The sequence below is a fragment of the Glycine soja genome, chromosome 12 (genome assembly GCF_004193775.1).
Source record: "Glycine soja cultivar W05 chromosome 12, ASM419377v2, whole genome shotgun sequence".
NCBI lineage: Eukaryota > Viridiplantae > Streptophyta > Magnoliopsida > Fabales > Fabaceae > Glycine > Glycine soja.
In genome coordinates, this window is record NC_041013.1 from 14,195,957 (window position 1) to 14,202,064 (window position 6,108).

The window sequence follows — 6,108 nt, forward strand, 5'->3', positions numbered from 1 at the left end:
TTGAGTGCTTAAATTGCCATATGAATTCATTCCATCACTGGCTAGTCCAAACCTAAGATTTCTTGCCTCTTTGCCGAAATCCGGATACAAACCATCAATCTTCTTCCACTGGGAGCAATCAGTCGGATGACGGACCATTCCATTAGAGTTTCTACCATTTGCATGCCAGGTAAGGTCTTTTGCGTCGTCTCCATTAGCAAAAAGACGCTTAAACCTTGGAATGATGGGAAGATACCACAACACCTTTGTTGGAGGGCCCTTCTTTGAGTTTTCATCAGAACTGCAGTCCTTATCATCCTTCACCTTGTATCGTGATGCCCCACACCTAGGGCATTTGTACATTTCTTCGAATTCATGCTTGTATAGTATGCAATCATTCGGGCAAGCATGAATCTTATGATACTCCATACCCATCGGACACAATATCTTCTTGGGCTGATAGTAACTTTTAGGCAACGTGTTTTCCTCTAGAAGCAGCTTGTGCACTACTTGAAGCAGTAAAGTAAAGCTTTTGTCACTCCACCCATATCAGGCCTTGACATTAACCAGACTTAACACCACCGACAACAACGTCAAGGAATTCTTGCACCCCGTATACAGAGCCTTCTTTGAATCACTTTGCAATCCTCCATACATAGGGGCATGTGCTTGCTGAAAAGACTCTTGTCCAAGGTCACAAATCATATCCTCCAAGCAATCTCCTATTTCTACATCAAATGGTTCAGATTGGGACTCACTCTGCATGTCTGTCAATTCACCATGGCATATCCACGTCGTGTAATTCTTCTTAATCTCATCACATAATTGATGCTCCCATGTGTCGTCCAGTAGTTGTTGTCTTCCGTTCAAACAATTGATGCAAGGACAATAATATTTTCCATATTCATCTGGTTGACCTCTTTCTGAAGCAAATTGCAAGAACTATTCGACGCCTTCCTCATATTCTGGGCTGATGCGAATTTCATTCATCCAACTTCAATCCATCTAAGTAATAACTCCGTGATACCCACAAAGTTATTCGATGCATGAAAATCTCACTTTTTTATTATAGGTGTGGCCCTATCCCATTCAGGAAGATAGTCTTTTGTGGTAGCTTCATACGTCAGGGTTAATTCTATTTTGTTAAATTTGACAAAATTTCAATAGCATTTCGCATTGGTCTCCAAGTACACGACATGAAATTGGTGAAATTAATTTCCCAATAATCAAGTATGCACTCAGAGAACAACTCGAAATGCATTGTACCGAAATTTCATCAAATTAAACAAAATAATGTTAACTTAACGCATGAATCTACCATAAAAATATCAGTCTCCCCAAACTATCCAAACGGACAATTCAAGATTGAATACAATGATTAATGCAAACTGTCCACAAGAATCATTACATTCAGTCTCAAACAAGAATCTAAGGTTCACTCATGATGAACACAATTTGTATAGCATATATCAATTGTCATTAATGGCAGTGAACAAGTAATAAAAATATTAATTGGTAACAAATATTTGTACCTATGATGATGAGTAGCACGGTCCAAAATGAAAGCAAGAATCAAAGAAATAACTCAATGACCACCTCCATCAATCATCATTCCGAAAAATAGATATCAATATGTGGCAATTAGTAGGCTTATTAAAAAGCCAGTTTCCTTCTAGAATTAATAATGCATATAATTTTTGGACGATATAAAACTAAAACAAATTAACTCATTAACAACTGTTGTGAAGTGTGTGTATATGTGAAGACTAGGCTAATAAGAAGTTGACAATGAGAAGAGTGGGACTAAAGGGAAACATTATGTGGTGAAAAAGTTTCCACAGAGACATGAAAGAGTCAAGTCATACCACATCAACTCTCCAAATTCTTAATTTATTATCCTCTAAAATTTTCAAGTTTTGTTGGACTTAGTTTTGTGTGTGTGTGTGTGTGTGTGTGTGTGTGTGTGTGTGTGTGTGTGTGTGTGTGTGTGTGTGTGTGTGTGTGTGTGTGTGTGGGTGTGTGGGTGTGTGTGGGGGTGTGTGGGGGTGTGTGTGTGGGGGTGTGTGGGGGTGGGGGTGTGGGTGTGTGGGTGTGTGGGTGTGTGGGTGTGTGTGTGTGTCATGACTTGAGCTATGGGTTCTGGTGCAGGTATTACACGGTGAACCTCGCTATTGCCAATCCCCCTAAGGCTTATCAACTTGACATTGACACAGGTAGTGAACTTAGAAATTTTGGCCATGTCTTTCTTTCTAGTCAACCTCTTGAGGGCATATCATTGTCAATGGTAAGTTGGAGCAATGTTATCTATAACTGTCACAGTGCCAAGAGAACAGTTGTATGTTTTTTGTTTTTGCTTTGGTATAACATCTGGGTTCATAAATATTTAAACACCATATTGCTCTCATATTGATATGGGTTCTCAATGAATATAGATACAATGATTAGCAGCAACTTATCAATTGTAGAAAAAAATTTAAACTCAATGATATGAAATTTATCAATAGCAGCAATTTATTAATGGATGGGGCCACACGGTGCATTTCATGTTCAATGCCATCAAGTGGCTACGTAATTGGGCATTGGTGCAAATGAAAAACATTAGTACATACATAGCAGGTTGCAGCTAGCAGCAGTGGAGAATGCATAACTTGTTGGGGTTTTCGTTCCATATACCATTCTGATTGATAGAGAAAGAACATAAAGAAAACCCTATGAACTTGGCTACAAAGGGATCTTCCCCACCAGTCCTACTTTACTGAATGTTGTCTTTGTCCCTGTGCCTGCAACTTCCAAATTCACATAAAAGCAAACCCCGAAGCCATAATTCTCACGTCTTATGTAATAACTCTACATTGCAGTCTCATTATTGACCCCTGTACTGCAGTGTAAGGTCAATCTCAGATGGGGTTTTCTCATTAAATGCCTCCCTTCACATTGCAACTAATGAAGTGCTCACATTTCTGAACACAACTAATAATAAAGACATGACCAAAATGGAACTAAATGTAAGTCATGGTAAAAGCAAGTTAAGAGCTGCTGGTAGCTGATGTGCAGAATACAAGAGTAAGAAAGGGGAAAAAGCCATTTGGTAATATCCAAAGCTGCGGTAATTATTGGTCTTTCAAGTGAATGAGGGGTTAGTTTTAATAATTATAGCAGCTCCTCTAACAGAAAATATGCATATTATTTGTACACAAAGTGGGAAAAAACCTTTCTTTGGGACATGGTGGAACCTTACAGAAGGCCTAAATCCTTTACTCCATTGGTCACTATTTACATGGTTGCTTTCTACTCTAAGTCATTGGTGTTGCCATCACTGAGCAACTCTACTAGGTTCTTTTATTATTAATTAATTAATTTCTATTTTAATTTTGTGCTTATTCTTCAATCTGTATAGTGTTTTTGTTTCTCCTATCCCTTCCGCTTATTGGATATCAGTAGTTTCAAACAAATAGTTGTGTTAGTGGGTTTTGTTATTTCTATTTTGTGGTGGGATTGGAAGGAGAAAAATGGTGAAACTTTGTTGTGTGTGTCTTGTGGTAGTTGTTGTTATGGGACTCTATTGGACATTGACTCCAATCACAATGACTTTTTTATTAGTAGTGTCATGTTGTTGTTTAAACAATGTTGATCCTTAGAGAAATATCACCATTTGTCGGTTGAGTCTGTTGGGTGAAGGAATGATTAATCTTAGACATTTAGAACATTTTGATTATGAATCACTGGATGAAGGAATGATTAATCTTAGACATTTAGAACATTTATGGGGAATAATTAGCTACAAGTTTCTTATATTTTTAAGAATGTTGGTGTCAATGAAATGGTGAGTTTTTAGTTTTTCAACAATGATTTCAAGGCCAAACATGGTTTTTTCACTTACTTTCTTTTGATCATGTGTTTCATCCCCCTACCCCCCAACCCAAATCCTTGCTCTTTATGTAATGCTTATAATTGGGTGAAGATTTGAGGGAAGATATGCAATATTTGATTGATCATCATGCGGCCACACCTATAACTACTATTGAGGCAAGTCACTTTCATCTTGTTCTAACAAAATCTATTTTATTTTTTTGCTAATAGTAGTTTTTTTTATTTTGTTTTCAAATACACTTTAATGTTAATATTGGGCAGGGAGAAGAACTGAAGAAGACAATTGGTAATATCATGTACATAGAATGTAACTCAAACACTCAATAGGTTTTTATTTTTCAATGCTTATACTAGAAGGTGACAAAGAGAATAGTTATATGTTGGAAGCTGACAAAGAATCAAATTAGAATGTATTGGCAACGGTATTATTTGTCTCCATGGTTTATATCTTTTTCTTTCTTTCATTTTGCTAGATCTTCCGTGTGGTAGAAAATCAATTGACTGGAATACAAGAATCAAATAGCAGCTGGTGTAGCTGGAGGCTTAGAGTATTTGCATAGTAAAATGAAACCTCTTATGATATATGAAGACCTGAAATGCTCCAATATCCTGTTAGGTGAAGGATATCATTCCAAGTTATCTGATTTTGGCTTGGCAAAAGTAGGATCAAGTGATTTGTGAAATAGAAAGGATAACATATTAACATGGGAGTAGTTTTGGAATTTTTTAAATTGTTGTGTTTACTTTTTAACATACACATGTTGTTCTACCAATTCTACGGAAGAAAGAATGAAATGGATATTTGGAAGGCTAAAGAGCAAGAGATTGCCTTCAATTAAAGCTCCCCTACCCTCAAAAGGAACAACACTAAGTGAAGCAGAGCAACAATAGAGCAAGCATGCTTTAACAGTGGGGAGTCAATGTCCAACACTAAGTGAGGCAAAGCAACAATAGATTGCCTTTCAATGTTGAATTTGATCATTTCAGTATTTTAATTTTCATCTTTGAGATGTGTATTTTGGTGCTATGCGTGTGTGTCATTTTCTGTTAGATTTTAGATGTTTTTTAGGGGGAGATATGTGTTTTTTAATGTTGAATTTGATTATTTCAGGGATGATATAACATTCAAATACCCTTTGAATACATTTACTAGTATTGAGAAGTACAAATTGATCTTCTGGTCATTGAGGTTTCATGGTAAAATTTTGTTCCGTGAGATTGCTCTAGAAGTGTATAGGATATGGCAGCCTTTGGAGAATGTGATATTGATTAGGTGGAACCTGAGGGATGTGCCTCAGGTTCCATGGGAGGCTAAGGGAAAATTTCAAGGTACATCTCAGTACAAATTGGACTGAAATGGGAAAATTTATGAACACAAAGTAGATAATTTAGCATTCAACTTTCCACACACCCTCAAACCAGTTTCAGTTTTGGATTTGGTTACTGCTTGCCCTGCAAGTCCAAATCTAACATTTTCATGGGGTCCTTTGGATTCCAACTCTTCTTCATGGTTAGAGTTTTATCAGGCTGTTAAGTACACTGTGGATCAAGAAGAGAGGTTGCTACCACAAGAGTGTATGGCTACATGTTCATAGTGACCACTTAGTAAATTTTTCCCTAGATGATATATACTATACATTGTAATAGATTGCTTACATAGATGAAATTTGGTCAATAGCATACAATGGTTTTTCTCAAAGGACAAAGTGTATATAGATAGGCAGGGATGCAGAAGAGTGCAAGTTTCCCATTCTGATGTTGGAGGAAATGAAGGTTTTTATGTCTAGTGAGTTTACACAGATGAGATAGATCTATATGCTATAATCAAAATTTTACAATTAATAATTATTTTGATTCTCTTGCAGAATGGAATCTTGCCATTTTATTCTCATATAATTGTTTAACCTTAAGAATGTTTAATCAGATCAACTTGAAACATGCTGATTAGTTTCAACTTTCTTATTTGAATGTACATTGACCTGATGATGAAGTGTTTAGCGTGAATAAGAATATAAACCAGCTGCAAAATTTAACAGAGAATGACCCTGCCAAGGACATCTCTTCCTGCAGTGCATCATACTTTGGATCCATGGGAGCCAGCAAACAGGATGGAGGTAAATTTGGTATTTAATTTATAATGTTTGATAAGTTTCTCACTTTAAATACTGAATTTGACTTGACAGTTTGAGGATTGACTTGAGAAACTTTAAAATAGACTTATAGAAATTAGACAAAAGTCCTGTAAATTTGATTGAGTGG

General features: G+C 36.4%; 1 pseudogene; it reads left to right on the forward strand.

Annotated features, from left to right (window-relative positions):
* Positions 1 to 4,907: 4,907 nt before the first annotated feature.
* LOC114378794 lies at positions 4,908 to 5,444 on the forward strand (annotated as a pseudogene).
* The last annotated feature ends 664 nt before the right edge of the window (positions 5,445 to 6,108 follow it).